Here is an 18,669-nt window from a genome sequence, read left to right as displayed (position 1 = left end):
AAGCCAACGTTGGTGGCATCACAATTCCGGACTTCAAGCTCTATTACAAAGCTGTCATCATCAAGACAGCATGGTACTGGCACAAAAACAGACACATAGATCATGGAACAGAATAGATAGCCCAGAAATAGATGCTCAACTCTATGGTCAACTAATCTTCGACAAAGCAGGAAAGAATGTCCAATGGAAAAAAGACAGCCTCTTCAATAAATGGTGCTGGGAAAATTGGACAGCCACATGCAGAAAAATGAAATTGGATGATTTCCTTACACCACACACAAAAATAGACTCAAAATGGATGAAGGACCTCAATGTACGAAAGGAATCCATCAAAATCCTTGAGGAGAACACAGGCAGCAACCTCTTCTACCTCAACTGCAGCAACATCTTCCTAGGAACAACGCCAAAGGCAAGGGAAGCAAGGGCAAAAATGAACTATTGGGATTTCATCAAGATCAAAAGCTTTTGCACAGCAAAGGAAACAGTTAACAAAATCAAAAGACAACTGACAGAATGGGAGAAGATATTTGCAAACGACATATCAGATAAAGGACTAGTGTCCAGAATCTATAAAGAACTTAGCAAACTCAACACCCAAAGAACAAATAATCCAATCAAGAAATGGGCAGAGGACATGAACAGACATTTCTGCAAAGACATCCAGATGGCCAACAGACACATGAAAAAGTGCTCCATATCACTCGGCATCAGGGAAATACAAATCAAAACCACAATGAGATATCACCTCACACCAGTCAGAATGGCTAAAATCAACAAGTCAGGAAATGACAGATGCTGGCGAGGATGCGGAGAAAGGGGAACCCTCCTACACTGTTGGTGGGAATGCAAGCTGGTGTAGCCACTCTGGAAAACAGCATGGAAATTCCTCAAAATGTTGAAAATAGAACTGCCCTATGACCCAGCAATTGCACTATTGGGTATTTACCCTAAAGATACAAACGTAGTGATCCAAAGGGGCACGTGCACGCGAATGTTTATAGCAGCAATGTCCACAATAGCCAAACTATGGAAAGAACCTAGATGTCTATCAAGAGATGAATGGATCAAGAAGATGTGGTATATATACACAATGGAATACTATGCAGCCTTCAAAAGAAATGAAATCTTGCCATTTGTGACAACATGGATGGAACTAGAGTGTATCATGCTTAGTGAAATAAGTCAAGCAGAGAAAGACAACTATCATATGATCTCCCTGATATGAGGAAGTGGTGATGCAACATGGGGGCTTAAGTGGGAATCAGAAGAATAAATAAAACAAGATGGGATTGGGAGGGAGACAAACCATAAGTGACTCTTAATCTCACAAAACAAACTGAGGGTTGCTGGGGGGAGGGGGTTTGGGAGAAGAGGATGGGATTATGGACATTGGGGAGGGTATGTGCTTTGGTGAGTGCTGTGAAGTGTGTAAACCTGGAGATTCACAGACCTGTACCCCTGGGGATAAAAATATATGCTTATAAAAAATAAAAAATTCAAAAAAAATAATCTTCGACAAAACAGGACAAAATATACAGTGGAAAAAAGACAGTCTCTTCAATAAATGGTGCTGCGTAAACTGGGCAGCTATATGTAGACGGATGAAAATCAACAATTCTCTTATACCGTACACAAAGATAAACTCAAAATGGATAAAAGACGTCAACGTGAGACAAGAATCTATCAAAATCATAGAGGAGAACATAGGCAGTAACCTCTTTGACATTAACCACAACAACTTCTGTCAAGACATGTCTCCAAAGGCAAAGGGAACAAATTCAAAAATGAACTTTTAGGACTTCATCAAGATCAAAAGCTCTGCACAGCAAAGGAAATGTTAACAAAACAAAGAAGGAACTTATGGTGAGGGAGAAGATATCCACAATGACACTAAAAGCTTCTGCACAGCAAAGGAAATGGTTAACAAAACAAAGAAGGAACCTATGGCGAGGGAGAAGATATCCACAAATGACACTACAGACAAAGGGCTTATATCCAAGATCTATAAAGAACTCCTCAAATTCAACACCCAAAAACTAGATAATCATTTTAAAAAAAAAGGGGTGGGGTAGAAGACATGAACAGACACTTCTCCAAAGATGACATACAAATGGTTTACAGACACATGAAAAAAAATGTTCTTCATCATTAGCCATCAGGGAAATTCAAATCAAAACCACACTGAAGGAGGGGACAAGATGGTGGGGGAGTAGGAGGAGGCGCCTTTTCAGCTGGTACCCCATAGTGAGCTGGTTACCTACCAAAGAACTCCAATCACCCATGAAATCAGCCTGAGATCAGAATTATACATGTTTGGATCTCTACTGGGGCAGAAGACACCAGTGGGCAGGTACAGCAGAGTGGGAATGGTGGATTGATATTGGAAGATAAACAAAAGGGGGAGGGAGCCACCAGAGGCGACCGGTTGGAAAGTAATACCCCAATACGAGCGAGAGTGCCCTGCGTCTGGGGACCAGCATTAACTTGGAGACTGGTTGAAAGCACTCCAAAAGAGCAAAGGATCACGGGGGGAAATTGTGGGAATCGGGGTGGCTAGGGACAGGGGCTTAAGTCCCTGGTCCCAGGACAGCCTCCCTGGTGCTGAGGCAGAGAGAGTGTGGCGGAGAAACCAGGTCTTGGTCCCTAAGCCACCAGCGCGCCCAAGAATGCGTGGGTTCTAGCTCCTGTGAGGGGATGGGAGCCACGCCAGTCGGCAGAACGCGGAAGCCCTACCACAAAGCTTGAGACACGTGGCATGTCCCTCATGCTCCCCTGAGTACAAAGGCTGGGCCAGCGCTCTTTGACCCATGCCATTGTTTCAAAGGCTAAGCCGCGCGCCCCAAACTCTCCCTTGACAGAGGTGCACAAAAGCCCAGCCTGGTGCTTACAGACCTGCGCCCCATTCTCAGTGCCTGAGATGTGCGCGTGACCCATAGCTGCCCCTGAAAAAGGTGCGCGCAAGCCGGGCACTCCCAGCCGGGGCCAGTGGCAAAATCTCAGTGTGCGATCGCTGCTTGGAACCTCTCTGGCAGTCGGGAGCTCCCAGACAGCTGCCACTGCCTTGGCTTTGGGTACAAGCAAAAGATCCTGCGCCCCCACGGTCTGCAACTTGGAACCTGCTCTGCCAGCGGCCAAGGGGGAACTTATTTAGGCTCTGCACCCAGACTGAGGCTTCTCTCTGAGAGGGAGATCAGAGTGTGGTTTGTTTTCCTCTAAAACTACAAAAACCATCAAAGGCGGTCAAGGTGAGAGAAAAAAAAGTGAACAAGCATAAAAACCGCCAGAGAACAAAAGCCTGAAAAAAAACAGTTTCCTCAGAGCCTACCCCCTTGAGGGGGGTGGGAGGACTTAACTCAGGAAACTTCATTGACTGACAACCCACGTGGCAGACCCCTCCCCCAGAAAACAAACCAAGAAAGAAAAAAAAAAAAGAGGAAAAAGAAAAGACTACAAGAGAACAACCACTACTTCATAGGAAAACTTGTATTGTTCACTCGTTCCCACTATTCCGGTTCTTTTTTTTTTTTTTTTTTACACATAGGTAATTTTTTTAACCTATTTACCATCACAGTGAGCTGTACAGTACATCAAATTCCATAATACCTTTATAACCTGAACTTTTTGATACATGCATCTTTGTTTTTCTTTTGCATTTTTATTTTTTGAATTCCTTTTTTTAAATTTTAGTTTAGTTTAGTCTAGTTTATTCCTTTTTATTTTTATCCTCTAATATTTATATAGAGTTAAACTTCAAAGTAATCCCCTTTCCGCAATCAATACTACCCCTATAAGTAAACCAATTTTTAATCCCCTTTATCTTAGGAAAGTTGAGTCCTTTAACAAAGATATCAAGATACATCCAGGAAGAATCAAAACAACATTCCTCGCACACACTGAGAATTTATAAGAACTCCCCCATCTTCTTTCACCATAGTTTCTCTGTTTTTTGTGTTTTTCCTGATAGGATATAAATTTTACACTTGGGTTTCTTTTTGACGAGGTTCTTTCTTTATTTGCATATATATATTTTTTTCTCTTCTCATATACTTGTATCAGTCTTTTTATATCTTTTTTTGTCTACTTCATAAATCTTACCTTGGGGCCCATCTGGGATGAACCTTCTTTTTTATCTTCCATTTCTTTCCTGTCTCTCTCTCTCTTTTTTTCCTTCTTTTCTTTTTCTTTTTCTTTTTCTTTTTCTTTTCCTTTGTCTCTCCTTTGGGTGGGGAATCCTGATTGCTCAGAAGTATTCCAGGGTGCACCTTGACTGCACCACAGTTGATACATCCAGCTACTTCTGTTCAGTCATCTCCCACCAAAATGACTAGGAGGAGGAATGCCCAACAGCAGAAAAATACAGAGGATGGACCTTCTGCAACAGAGCTAACGGCTATCAACATAGACAATATGTCGGAAAGAGAATTCAGGCTAACAATTATCCAGGCAATAGCTAGGTTGCAGAAAGCCATGGATAACCAAAAAGACTTGATTTGGGCTGAACTGAAAGCGACCAGACTGGATGTTCACAATGTTAGGATGGAGCTTAAAGCTACGAGGGAGGAGGTTCACAATGCTCTCAATGAGTTCCAATCTAATCTAAACTCTCTCAAAGCTAGGGTAACTGAGACAGAAGATAGAATTAGTGATCTGGAAGACAAACAGTTAGAGATAAAGGATCATGAGGAAGCCTGGATCAAACAGCTTAGAAACCACGAAAACAGAATCAGGAAAATAAATGATGCCATGAAGCATTCCAACGTCAGAATTATTGGAATCCCTGAAGGGGAGTAGAAAGAAAGAAGTCTAGAAGATATAGTGGAACAAGTCCTTCATGAAAATTTTCCCAATCTCGCGAATGGAACCAGCATTCATGTACTAGAGGCTGAACGGTCTCCACCCAAGATTATATATTCCAAAAAAAACCATCAAGACACCTGATAGTCAAATTGAGGAATTATAATTGTAGGTATAATCTCTTGAAAGCCGCCAGGGCAAAGAGGCTCCTTAGTTACAGAGGGAAGCCCATCAGAATAACGTCAGACCTGTCCACAGAGACCTGGCAAGTCAGAAGAGGCTGGCAAGATATATTCAGGGTACTAAATGAGAAGAACATGCAGCCAAGGATACTTTATCCAGCAAGACTGACATTCAAAATGGATGGAGAGATAAAGAGTTTCCAAGACCGGCAAGGCTTAAAAGACTATGCAACCACCAAGCCGACACTGTAGGAAATATTAAGGGGGCTTCTTTAAAGGAGGAAAAATCCCAAGAATAGCATTGAACAGAAATATAGAGAAAGTCTACAGAAAGAAAGACTTCAAAGGTAACTCGATGTCAATAAAAACGTATCTATCAATAATCACTCTCAATGTGAATGGCCTAAATGCACCCATAAAACGGCACAGGGTTGCAGATTGGATAAAATGATAGGACCCATCCATATTTTGTCTACAAGAGACCCATTTTGAACCTAAAGTTACACCCAGACTGAAAGTGAAGGGATGGAGAAGCATCTTTCATGCCAATGGGCCTCAAAAGAAGGCTGGGGTATCGATTTTCATATCAGATAAATTAGACTTCAAACTAAAGACTCTAGTCAGAGATACAGAAGGACACTACATAATCCTTAAAGGGACTATCCACCAAAATGATCTAACAATTGTAAATATATATGCTCCCAATATGGAAGCAGCCAATTACTTAAGAAAACTGTTAATCAAGATAAAGAGTCATATTGATATGAATACACTAATCGTAGGAGATCTTAACACACCTCTATCAGAAATAGACTGATCATCGAAGCAGAAAATCAATAAAGAAACAAGAGCATTGAATGACACATTGGACCAGATGGACCTCATAGATATATACAGAACATTGCACCCTAAAACAACAGAATACTCATTCTTCTCAAGTGCACATGAAACCTTCTCCAGAATAGACCACATAATGGGTCACAAATCAGGACTCAACCGATACCAAAAGACTGAGATTATTCCCTGCATATTCTCAGATCACAATGCTTTGAAACTGGAGCTCAATCACAAGAAAAGTTCAGAAAGAACTCAAACACCTGGAAGCTAAAGACCACCTTGCTTAAGAATGCTTGGATCAACCAGGAGATCAAAGAAGAACTGAAATAATTCATGGAAACCAATGAGAATGAAGACACTTTCGGTCCAAAACCTATGGGATACAGCAAAGGCTGTCCTAAGGGAGAAATACATAGGCATCCAAGCCACTCTCAAAAAATTTGAAAAATCCAGAATACACCAGCTATCTCTACACCTTAAAGAACTGGAGAAGCAACAACAAATCAAACCAACTCCACACATAAGAAGGGAAATCATCAAGATTAGAGCTGAGATCAATAAGGTAGAAACCAGGGATACAGTAGAACGTATCAATAAAACTAGAAGCTGTTTTTTTGAAAGAATCAATAAGATCAATAATTGGCCACACTATTCCAAAAGAAAAGAGAGAAAGCCCAAATTCATAAAATTATGAATGAAAAGGGAGAGATCACAACGAACACCATGGAAGTGGAAGCAGTCATCAGAAGTTATTATCAACAGTCATATGCCAATAAGCTTAGCAAACTAGATGAAATGGATGCATTCCTGGAAAAATATAAACTACCAAAACTGAACCAGGAATAAATTGACAACCTGAATAGACTGATATCTAATAACGAGATTGAAGCAGTGATCAAAAACCTCCCAAAAAACAAGAGCCCAGGACCTGGCGGATTCCCTGGGGAATTCTACCAAACCTTCAAAGAAGAAATAACACGTATTCTCCTGAAGCTGCTTCAATAAATTGAAGCAGAAGGAAAACTTCCAGACTCTTTCTATGAAGCCAGCATTACCCTGATCCCCAAACCAGGCAAAGACCCTACCAAAAAGGAAAATTTTAGACCAATATCACTGATGAATATGGATGCTAAGATTTTCCATCAGAAAGGATGAAAACCCAACTTTTGTAGCAAAATGGACGGGACTGGAAGAGATTATGCTGAGTGAAATAAGTCAAGCAGAGAGAGTCAATTATCATATGGTTTCACTTATTTGTGGAGCATAGCAAATATCATGGAGGACAAGGGGTGTTAGAGAGGAGAAGGGATTTGGGGTAAATTGGAAGAGGAGGTGAATCATGAGAGAGTATGGACTCTGAAAAACAATCTGAGGGGTTTGAAGTGGCGAGGCGGTGGGAGGTTGGGGTATGAGGTGGTGGGTATTATAGAGGGCACAGATTGCATGGAGCACTGGGTGTGGTGAAAAAATAATACATACTTTTTTTCTGAAAATAAATAAATTGAAAAAAAATTTAAAAAAACACTGAAATATCACTTTACATCAGTTAGAATGGCAAAGATTAAGAAGACATGAGAAAACAAATGTTGGAGAGGCTATGGAGCAAGAGTAACCTTCCTACACTGTTGGTGGGAGTGCAAGTTTATGTAGCCACTTTGGAAAACTGTGCCAATTCTTCAAAAAAAAAATCTTTTTTAAAAGAGCTACCCTATGACACTGCAATTGCACTGCTGGGTATTTATACCAAAGATACAGATGTAATGAAAAGAAGGGCCAACTTACACCAGTTAGAATGGCCAAAATTAACAAGACAGTAAATGACATATGTTGGAGAGGATGTGGAGAAAGGGGAACCCTCTTACACTGTTGTTGGGAATGCAAGTTGGTGCAGCCATTTTGGAAAACAATGTGGAGATTCCTTAAGAAATTTAAAATAGAGCTACTTTATGACCCTGCAATTGCACTACAGGGTATTTACCCCAAAGATACAGATGTAGTGAAAAGAAGGGCCATCTGTACCCCAATGTTCATAGCAGCAATGGCCACAGTTGCCAATATGTGGAAAGAACCAAGATACCCTCCAACAGATGAATGGATAAGGAAGATGTGGTCCATATATACTATGGAGTATTATGCCTCCATCAGGAAGAATGAATATCCAACTTTTGTATCAACATGGACAGAACTGGAAGAGATTATGCTGAGTGAAATAAGTCAAGCAGAGTCAATTGTCATAAGGTTTTGCATATTTGTGAAGCATAAGCACTAACACGGAGGATGTGGGGACATGGAGAGGAGAAGTGAGTTGGGGGAACTGGAGGGGGAGATGTACAATGAGAGACTGTGGACTCTAAGAAACAAACTGAAGGCTTTGGATGGGAGAGGGGTGGGAGCTTGGTGAGTCTGGTGGTGGGTATTATGGAGGGCATGTATTGCATGGAGCCCTGGTTGTGATACATAAACAATGAATTCTGGAACACTGAAAGGAAATTAAAAATAAATAAATAAAAATTTAAAAAAAAAAAGGAAAAGAAGGTCCATGTATACTCAGTGTTCATAGCAATGATGTCCACAATCCCCAAACTGTGGGAAGAGCCAAGATGCCCTTCAACAGAGGAATGGATAAAGAAGATGAGTCTGTATATATATTGGAATATTACTCAACCATCAGAAAGGATGAATACCCAACTTTTGTATCCACATGGATGGGATTGGGACATGTTCCCACATCAGTGCTAGATTCCTTCTCCAAATATCCACATGGCTCATTATCTCACTTCCTTCAAATATCCACATGCCTCATTATCTCACTTCCTTCAAATATTTGCTTAATCACTTCTTTGTAGTTGATTTTTGACCACTCTACTTAAAATTGAAACATACCACCCCTACTAGCACTTCTTATTTTTCTTAATCAAATTTACCACTAACATACATACTTTATATGACATATGTTGGAGAGGATGTGGAGAAAGGGGAACCCTCTTACACTGTTGTTGGGAATGCAAGTTGGTGCAGCCATTTTGGAAAACAATGTGGAGATTCCTTAAGAAATTTAAAATAGAGCTACTTTATGACCCTGCAATTGCACTACAGGGTATTTACCCTGAGTGAAGTAAGTCAAGCAGACAAAGTAAATTATTACACGGTTTCACTTACTTGTGTAACATAAGGAATAACATAGAGGACATTAGGAAAAGGATAAGAAAAGTGAATTGGGAGAAATCAGAGGAGGAGATCAACCACGAGAGACTGTAGACTCTGAGAAACAACTTAAGGGTTTTATAGGGGAAGGATGAGGGGATGTCTAAGCCTGATGGTCGGTTTTAAGGAGGGCATGTATTGCATAGAGCAGAGTGTGGTACATAAACAATGAATCTTGGAACACTAAAAAAATTAAATTAAGAAAATGAAATAAAATAAAATATGTACTTTTATGTTTTCAGCTATTAAGAAAAACTAATGAAAACAACACACATAAATTAATAAAACTAATAAATAAACCATTAAAAAGCAGCACATAATCAAATTATTATATGCTCACTCTGCTCACCAAAAGAAACTGTCATTGGTAGATTTTGTAATACATAGACATATAAATTTGAATTTACAGAATAAATTTGTGTCAGTAAAAATCACATATTTCTACACATATTTTTGGACTTTTGTAATATTTATATGTAACACAAAAGTCTTATAACCACCCTCTCCTCGAAACAAATAAACAAAATTTGAAAATCAGTAGCCTTATATGATTTTTTACTGATTATTTTTAGCTCTAATAACAAAAGCAATAACAGCAATGATATAAGCTAAGTCTTACTGTGCCAGGCAGTGGGCTCAATTTTCTACATTTCTCAGAGCATATCATCACCACCAGTTCTGAAACTTATAAAACGTATTGGTGCAAATGTGCTGCAAATATGCCAATATCTCCAAAGTGATACTTGTGCCAACAGATCTCAAGAATTTATTTGTTCCATTCCTGGAAAACTCCCCAGAGCACAGGGTACCTACAGAAAGACCCCTGGCTCTGTAACGTATCTCTTTGCTGCCTCTTTCCGTATGCTGGCAGCTCTCTGGCACAAGCACAATATCCACCTGCAGTCACTGAACACCAGCTGGGATGAAAATTAGCACCTTTTCCCTCATAAAGCCCCCCCATTTTATGAACGTGACAGTCATCCTTTCTTTTCACTAGCCCATTTATCTAAAATCTGCTGCCTGCTATCAGATTGCTATCATCTGCTTGTTTCTCCCTGATTGCTAAGTGGATATCTTCCAGTGTCACCAGGTGTCAAGCTCTGGGTGATGGGAGTAAGAGAATCAGGCTGACTGTTTTTGGGTGGCAGCATTCTGCTAACATTGGAAGAGAGGTAATGAAGCATGCTAGGAAGTGAGAAGGTAGGTTATCATTGTTTCCAGTGATGAGATAGATCCTGAATGGTCACCTATATGATGATTCGTTTTGCCTACACATTCTTTTACAAAGACATCTTCCAATGACCTGCTACCACACTCAGAACAAGAACCAAAAAGTCCTACACTATCTACATCTACTACCCCCTTACCTTTCTGACTTCATCTCCTGCTACTTTCCCTCTTACTCCTCTCTTCCTGGTTTTCTGTCCATTTCTCAAACACACCAGACATGTTCCCACATCAGTGCTAGATTCCTTCTCCAAATATCCACATGGCTCATTATCTCACTTCCTTCAAATATCCACATGCCTCATTATCTCACTTCCTTCAAATATTTGCTTAATCACTTCTTTGTAGTTGATTTTTGACCACTCTACTTAAAATTGAAACATACCACCCCTACTAGCACTTCTTATTTTTCTTAATCAAATTTACCACTAACATACATACTTTATATTCACTTATTTATTATATCACCTTCCACTAGAATATAGGCTTTGTGAGGGCAAAGACTTTGTTTTGGCCACCATTCTATCCCCAGTAACTAAAACTGTGTCTGATACATAGTAGATGCTCAGAAAATATTTGTTGGATGAATGTCTGGGGTCTAGATTTGAACAAAACTTAGATTCCAACCAAATTGACTTCTGGTCTGTGTCAGTTAGAAAACCTTGGATTGAATGTCAGAAAATCTGAGTTCAAATTATGACTATACAGAGACCAATGGGAAGATGGCACAGTAGGAGGACCCTGGGCTCACCTCTTGACACATGGCTGCCTAGAGAACACCCCCATCAGCATAAATAACCCATAAAATAACCTGAAAACTGATGTAACAGACTCCATAGCCTATGTAGACAAGAGGCTACAACAAAGCAGATCCACCCCCTCCAATCACTCTTGATCCCATCAAAGCAGTGCCACAAGCCTAGCAGTGTGTGCACAGCCCAGACAAAGGTCAGCACCACTCCAAAAGGAGTCCTGCTTCAGGGAGAGGAGAAGATAACCACATACCAGTCTGACTGTGACCTCAGCAGTGGACTGAAGGCAGGCAGCTGGTCTGACTACAGGTCCCACCCAACAAAATCTTCTCAGGAGACAACACAGGGAGTGTTACTGCAGTTTGGTGCTAGTTTGTCTCTGGCATACATCTGTTCTGACTCCACTCAAGCCTATGTAAACACCACAGGTACAAGACTCTGCCAAAAACATTAAGAGAGCCATCTCAGTCTGGGCTGAAAACAAACACAGCTCTGTCACTCTGGTAGGATACCCCTGTAGCAACACACATAGGAGAAATCCCTGAAGCACTATTTTCTGTTGAAAAGGAGACATTGCACTGCAGGACCTCTTCTTCAAAAAGCCACTACTTTCAAGTGCAGGAGACATAGCTGAATTTCCTAACATATAAAAACAGACAGAACAATAGACAAAATGAGGAGACAGAGGAATATGTCCCAAATAGAAGAGTGGGAAAAAATCAGAGCAAGAGACCTAAACAAAATGGAGATAAGTAATATGTCTGATAGCAAATTTAAAGTAATACTCATAAAGATCATTGCTAGAGTTGAGAAAAGAGTGCAGGACCTCCAGGAGACCCACCCACCAAGAGATAAGAAACATAAAAAAGAACCAGTAAGAGATATTGGACTCACTAAATGGAAATAAAAATAGGCCACCTGGAATAAATAGCAAACAAAAGGAAGTAGAAAAATGTATCAATGACCTGGAGGACAGAGTAATGGAAAGTAATCAAGCTGAGCAGATGGGGGGGGGATATGCAAAATGAGAATATACGCAGGCAACTCAGCAACACCATGAAGCATAACCGTTGCATGATAGGGATCCCAAAGGAGAAGAGCAAGAAAAGGGGAAGATGATTTTTCTGAAGAAATAATAGCTAAAAACTTACTTAATCTGGATAAAGAAAGAGAAATTTGGATCCAAGAGGCACACAGAGAGTTCAGAACAAAACCAACGTAAAGAAGTCTGCACCAAGGTACAAAGTGAATAAGATATCCAAAAGCAGTGATAAAGAGAGCATTTTAAAAACAGAAAGAGAAAGGAAAGCAGTGACATACAAGAGTCCCCATAAGGCTATCGGTGTGTTTTTCAGTGGAAACTTTGCAGGCTAGAAGAGAGTGGCATGATAAATTCCAAGCTGAAAGGAAAAATCCACAGCCAAGAATACTCTATCCACCAAGGCCTTTGTATAGAATAGAAGGAGAGATATAGTTTCTCAGAAAACAAAAACAAAAACAAAAGCACAAAAGTTAAAAGCAAAACCTGATACATCCTTATAATACATAATGCCATCAGCCTGTGGGTCCCAAATTCATAATCCAGTCTCCCTCCTGCCCAAGTCAGCATGTATAGTCTGCCATCTGCTCAAAACCAAGTCAACATACCTTCACCTCAGATGGACAAGAACTCAAACTGATATTCTTCCCCTCAAAATCTGACCCTTGTGCTCGTTTGCGTACAAAAGTGGGCATAATTATAACAGCAGAATGAAGTAACCCAAACAGTGACACTAATTGTGTAGAACACATAGTGGATAAAAAGAGTGTGCTAGGCTGACACAATCTCCAACAAGCACAAAAAGGAGTACTACAAACAGCATGATTCTGGTTAGTAAAAGAAACAAACAACAAAAAAAATCAGGCTATTTAGTGTTTTAAATTTTAGAAATGTAACATGGTGGCTTCATTGTTTATTATGCAACCTTTATGTTGGGGTATAGGAAAACAGCATATGGGGTGAGCCTGGTGGTGGGCTTTAAAGAGGGCATATATTGTATGGAACACATTGTGGTGCATAAACAATGAACCTTGGAACACTGAAAAATAAAACAAAAATAAAAACACCAGAGCACAAAGTCATAAAAAAAAAAATAAAACACTAAACTCTAAAATAAAGTTGCATACAGGGGAATGCAGATCTGTAATACATGATGGAGTGCAGAAGGAGAGACTGGAGGTAGAGGGATCAATATTTGAGTTGGGCTTTGAATGATGAGTAATAGTTCACATAAGAAGGAAAGATATATCATGCTTTGGTCTACCAGACACAACCATCCTGGCAGAAGAATGAGAAGAATTGTTATGTTTTGAGAAAAATAAGTTCAATATGTTTGAAGGATAGGGTGTGTGGAAGGAAGGAGTGGTGGAAAATGAGGTTAGTCAGATAAACTTGAAACAAATTATGAAAGCCTTTGCATGCTAAGAAGTATGAACTAAATACTCTTGCGTCTGAGATTCTTCTACAGTAATTTGAGGGTGATAATGAGGATAAGGCTAAGTATTGGGTGGGGAAAAGACAGGGGTCAGAGCATGAAAAGAAATAAAATAGGGGTGCTTGAGTGGCTAAGTCAGTTAAGTGTCTGCCTTCAGCTCAGGTCATAATCCCAGAGCTCTGGGATCAAGCCCCACATTGGGCTCCCTGCTCAGTGGGGAGCCTGCTTATCCCTTTCCCACTCCCACTCCCTCTGTCAAATAAATAAGTAAAATCTTATTTTAAAAAAAGAAAAGAAAAGAAATAAAATAATGTTCTCTGAAAACCCAGAATACCTAATGTGGCAAATTCCACATCCAGAAGCAGGATTCAGGGAAAATTTTCTTTTAGGTTCTAACAATCCCTTCTACAAAGCCTAGATAACTGAAGACTGGAGTCGTAATAGTAGACCTCAACATATTGATGTTTACATGGAGCAAGTTATATCTAATTCAATAGGGAAATGAGAGACAACACAGAAAAAGATTATGACTGAGTAGTATTTTCAAACTGCTAAGCTTTGAAAAAAAAAACTCCATGGAAATACTGTGCAGCGTGAAACAAAAATTGACAAATATACTTGAAGATACAACAAGTTGCCATTGAAAGATCATTGATACAGAATTCAAATATATCAGGGTTCAAATTCTGTCCTTTCACTTTTCTGGGTCTGAGTTCCTTCACATGTGAAAAGCAGATGATATAAGTATTTTTATTGGTTCTTGTAAGGATTCTTGTAAGGATTAAATCTATATAAATCAGAAGAAATTTTAACCTGTGTTGGCAACTACATTTGGGAAAAATTATGTTAGCCAGATTTTGAGCAAATGCTGAGGACAGACTCAGGATAGTCCATCTTAAAATATACCTCCATAATGTGCTTGAAATTCTCTTTGGTGTTACCTTCATAATGTGCTTGAAATTCTCTTCAGTGTTACCTAGAGGCATTTCAAAAATAGGCAGTCATTTTCCAGGAAAACTGAAATCAATTACAGATTTTCAAAAAATATGAAGTATACTTCTTAAATAGTCACATTTTATATAAGAATATCTTAATCCCTATTGATGTAATTATATAATATTTATATTTATATAAGTATAGATCATATTTTATATATGGATATGTGTTAAATATTTTGTATTTAGTCTTAAAATATAGAGGATACTTTATTGCTGAAATTCATTCCTCTCTCCACTCATGTACCATAAATTCTGTGTTGGTTTGGCCCTTTGTCAGCAAGTTTATAGATCTGAAACAAGACCTTCTCTACCAGACACAACCTCCTGGGAAACCTACATCTATCACTTTCACTCTGATTGTTCCTGTATCTGGGAGTAGCCCTGCTAGACCAGTCTGACTTTCTTAACCTCCTTAGAATTCTGATGAACACAATGTTCTGCTTGCTGCAAAATTTATCATCCTGTCTCCCTCCAAAAAGAAGAAATTTGATGGTTTTTAAGATTCATAAAGTGTTGATTAAATTAGAACTAACTTATAGTAATCTAGGTGATAGGAGATGCTGATTCCAAGAGGAATGAGCAAGAGAAAGTCTTCCTACTGGCTCAAGTCATCCACCTATGTCCCCAATTTCAGACTAGTGAAGAAGACATTGTAATGAATAAGAAAAATACACAGACAGAAAATACTCCATACAGTGTGACAAGTTTAAAGATGAAGATTTGGGGACAACCCAGCCCAGATAGAGTGGAAGAAAAGAAAAGAGGAGTTTTGAGTGACTGTTTCAGAAAGGACACAAGGATCACTTGAAGGATGAGCAGAAGTTTTCAAGTAACAATAGGCAGTTCAGACTAGGGTGAGGTAGGGCCGTTTGGAGAACCTTAAAAAAAGGCACAAATCAAATAGAAATACTAAAGTTAAGCATTGCCTGGGCGGCTCATTTGGTTAAGCAACTGACTCTTTTTTTTAATTTTTAATTTTTTTGTGTGTTGTTAGTCACCATACAGCACATCGTTAGTTTTTGATGTATTGTTCCAAGATCCATTGTTTACATTTAACACTGAGTGCTCTATGCAATATGTGCTCTCCTTGATACCCACCATAAGGCTCCAAAAATACAATGGAATATTACTCGGTCATAAGAAATGATGAATACTCAACTTTTGCATCAACATGGATGGGACAGGAGAAGATTATTCTGAGTGAAATAAGTCAAGAAGAGAAAGTCAATTATCATATGGTTTCACTCATTTGTGGAGCAAAAGGAATAACACGGAGGACATTAGGAGAAGAAAAGGAAAAGCAACTGACTCTTGATTTAGGCTCAGGTCATAGTCTCAGGATTGTGAGATCAAGCCCCACATCAGGCTCCACATGGGCATGAAACCTGCATGAGATTCTTTCTCTCACTCTGCACCTCACTGCTCCTTCTCTCTCTAAAAAAAAAAATGCTAAAGTTAAAAGCCACAATAGGATGTAGTAAAAAGGTACCTGGAAGAAGGTGAAATCCAGATAAATGAGATACTTGAAACACATGCCAAGAAACCTGGAGAGCAATGATGAATATTATAATAAAATCTATGATGGACAAACATACCCTAGTAGAAGGGTAATGTATGCATTTGTGAGAGGTAAGTAAACATCAAAAACATTAGTTAGGAAGCCAGGTAAGAAACCATGTGAGCCTGAACCAAGCCACAGCAGAAGCTGAAGTAGTTGCAGTAGTTCCCTGTAGTATCTATAATCAAAAACTTAGCTTCCAGGTTATATGAGTACTGGGTTGACAAAACACACTGCATTTCAGATGTTACAGAAATTGTAAAAGAAAAATTCATAATTCCATCTATCCAATTTTCTCATTTTGTGTTCTTATATCACCTATCAGTCAAATGTTCTTTGAATCTTCCCCAGTAGAGACCTCAAACACCAAAATTCCCTTAATCGGAGATGCCCCCTCTCAGTAGAGTCAGCTGTACTTCTGTCAGGCTAGATGGTAAAAATAAATTAAAACAATTAGACAAATTTTGTTTATGTTGGTTCTGTAAACATTCTTAACCCACCCCTGGATCTGCTTCTCTTGATAAGCCCTGCTACCCATAACTGCCTAGGATTTTGGATACCTTACTTGTTTTGACATGGCATTATTTCACAATCACCTTTTCTTAACTCCAATGATCCAGCTTTTGGAGTGACCCTGGGCTTTTGCACATTTATGACCTTTCTTTTTGAGAACTCAAATCCTTAAGTTTCTGGCATTCCTTTCTTAGGGCCCACCAGTAAGGAGTGATATTCACAATATGTCTGAGAAAACCCCTGTTGTCTAGTTATGCTCTGGAGATTCATAAAAACCAACACATTTTAATGGCTCTGTGGAGTCTTTTAATTAAGAAAAGTGTTTGTTTAAACCAGTATTTACAAGATTATCTGCCCAAGAAAACATTTTGTTTCTCATAGAATGTCTATGAAAATCCTGTTCTATGTTAAAATTTTAGGAGTATCAGTTACATGCTTGGTTTGTTTCAGTGTCTTTTAAAATATCATAAGATAACATTATGGTGGAAAGAATGAGATTTGAAGTTAGGTAGAGGACTTAGCTTCCAGCCCTTGTTCCCCAGTTAACTGCCCCTGAACAAGTCCCTATACATCTCTAAGATTTCCCTTCCGTCTGTAAGAATATATATGTAATTTTATATAAAATATATTAAATATTTGTATATTAGATATAAATATAGTCCTAATATATAATATATAAGCTATGTATAGTTTAATATACAAAGAGCTGTGTGTATCTTATATATATATATCATATACATCATATTTATTATATAATAACATATTGACAGAAGCAACTGTAAAATTCGAATGTACTGAAGGTTTACTATGTACTGGGTAATAGTTTTGAGTCATAAAACTCTTTGTAAATTCCATTTATTATTATAAACACCAATAATTTTTTTACTTTTTAAAAATTTTATTTTCATTTTCAGTGTTCCAAAATGTATTGTTTATGCCCACACCCAGTGCTCCATGCAATATGTGCCCTCCTTGATACCCACCACCAGGCTCACTAGACCCCCTAGCCTTCCCCTCCAAAACCCTCAGTTTCTTTCTCAGAGTCAACAGTCTATCATGGTTCATCTCTTCCTCCGATTTCCCTTAACTCACTTCTCTTCTTCTTCCAGTCTCCTCTGTGTTACTCCTTATGCTCCATAAGTAAGTGAAATCATATGATAATTGATTTTCCTGCTTACTTATTTTACTTAGCATAATCTCCTCCAGTCCCATCCATGTTGATGCAAAAATTGGGTATTCATCCTTTCTGATGGCTGAGTCATATCCCATTTGTATGTATGGGCCACATTTTCTTTATCCATTTGTCTGTTGAAGGGCATCTTGGCTCTTCCAACAGTTTGGCAATTGTGGCCATTGCTGCTATGAACATTGGGGTTCAGATGGCCCTTCTTTTCACTACATCTCTATCTTTGGGGTAAGCACCTTGTGCAATTTCAGGGTCATAGAGTTTTATTTCTTAAGGAATTTCTATTTTTAATTTCTTAAGGAATCTCTGCATTGTTTTCCAAAGTTATTGCACCAATTTGCATTCTTACCAATGATGTAAGAGGGTTCCTCTTTCTCCACATCCTCTCCAACACTTGTTGCTTACTGTCTTGTTAAACTTTACCATTCTAACTGGTGTAAGGTGGTATCTCAATGTGGTTTTGATTTGAATCTCCCTGATGGCTAATGATTATGAACATTTTTTACATGTCTGTTAGCCATTCATATGTCTTCTTTGCAGAAGTGTCTGTTCATATCTTCTGACCATTTCTGACGTGATTACCTGTTTTTTGAGTGTTGAGTTTGAAGTGTTCTTTATAGATGTTGGGTATCAGCCCTTTGTCTCTAGTGTCATTTGCAAATATCTTCTCCCATTCTGTGAGTTGCGTATTTGTTTTGTTAGCAGTTTCCTTTGCAGTGCAGAAGTTTTTGATCTTGATAAAGTCCTAAAAGTTCATTTTCACTTTTGTTTCCTTTGTCTTTGGAGATAAAATAAGTTGCTGTGGCCAGTTTCAAAGAGGTTATTGCCTATGTTCTCCTCTAGGATTTTGATAGATTCCTGCCTCACATTGATGTCTTTTATCCATTTCAAGTTTATTTTTGTATATGGTGTAAGAGAATGGTCAAGTTTCATTCTTCTAGACA

Source organism: Mustela putorius, unplaced genomic scaffold (genome assembly GCF_011764305.1).
Source record: "Mustela putorius furo isolate JIRA1106 unplaced genomic scaffold, ASM1176430v1.1 tig00003985_pilon_pilon_pilon, whole genome shotgun sequence".
Classification (NCBI taxonomy): domain Eukaryota; kingdom Metazoa; phylum Chordata; class Mammalia; order Carnivora; family Mustelidae; genus Mustela; species Mustela putorius.
Note: the sequence above shows the minus strand (reverse complement) of the source record.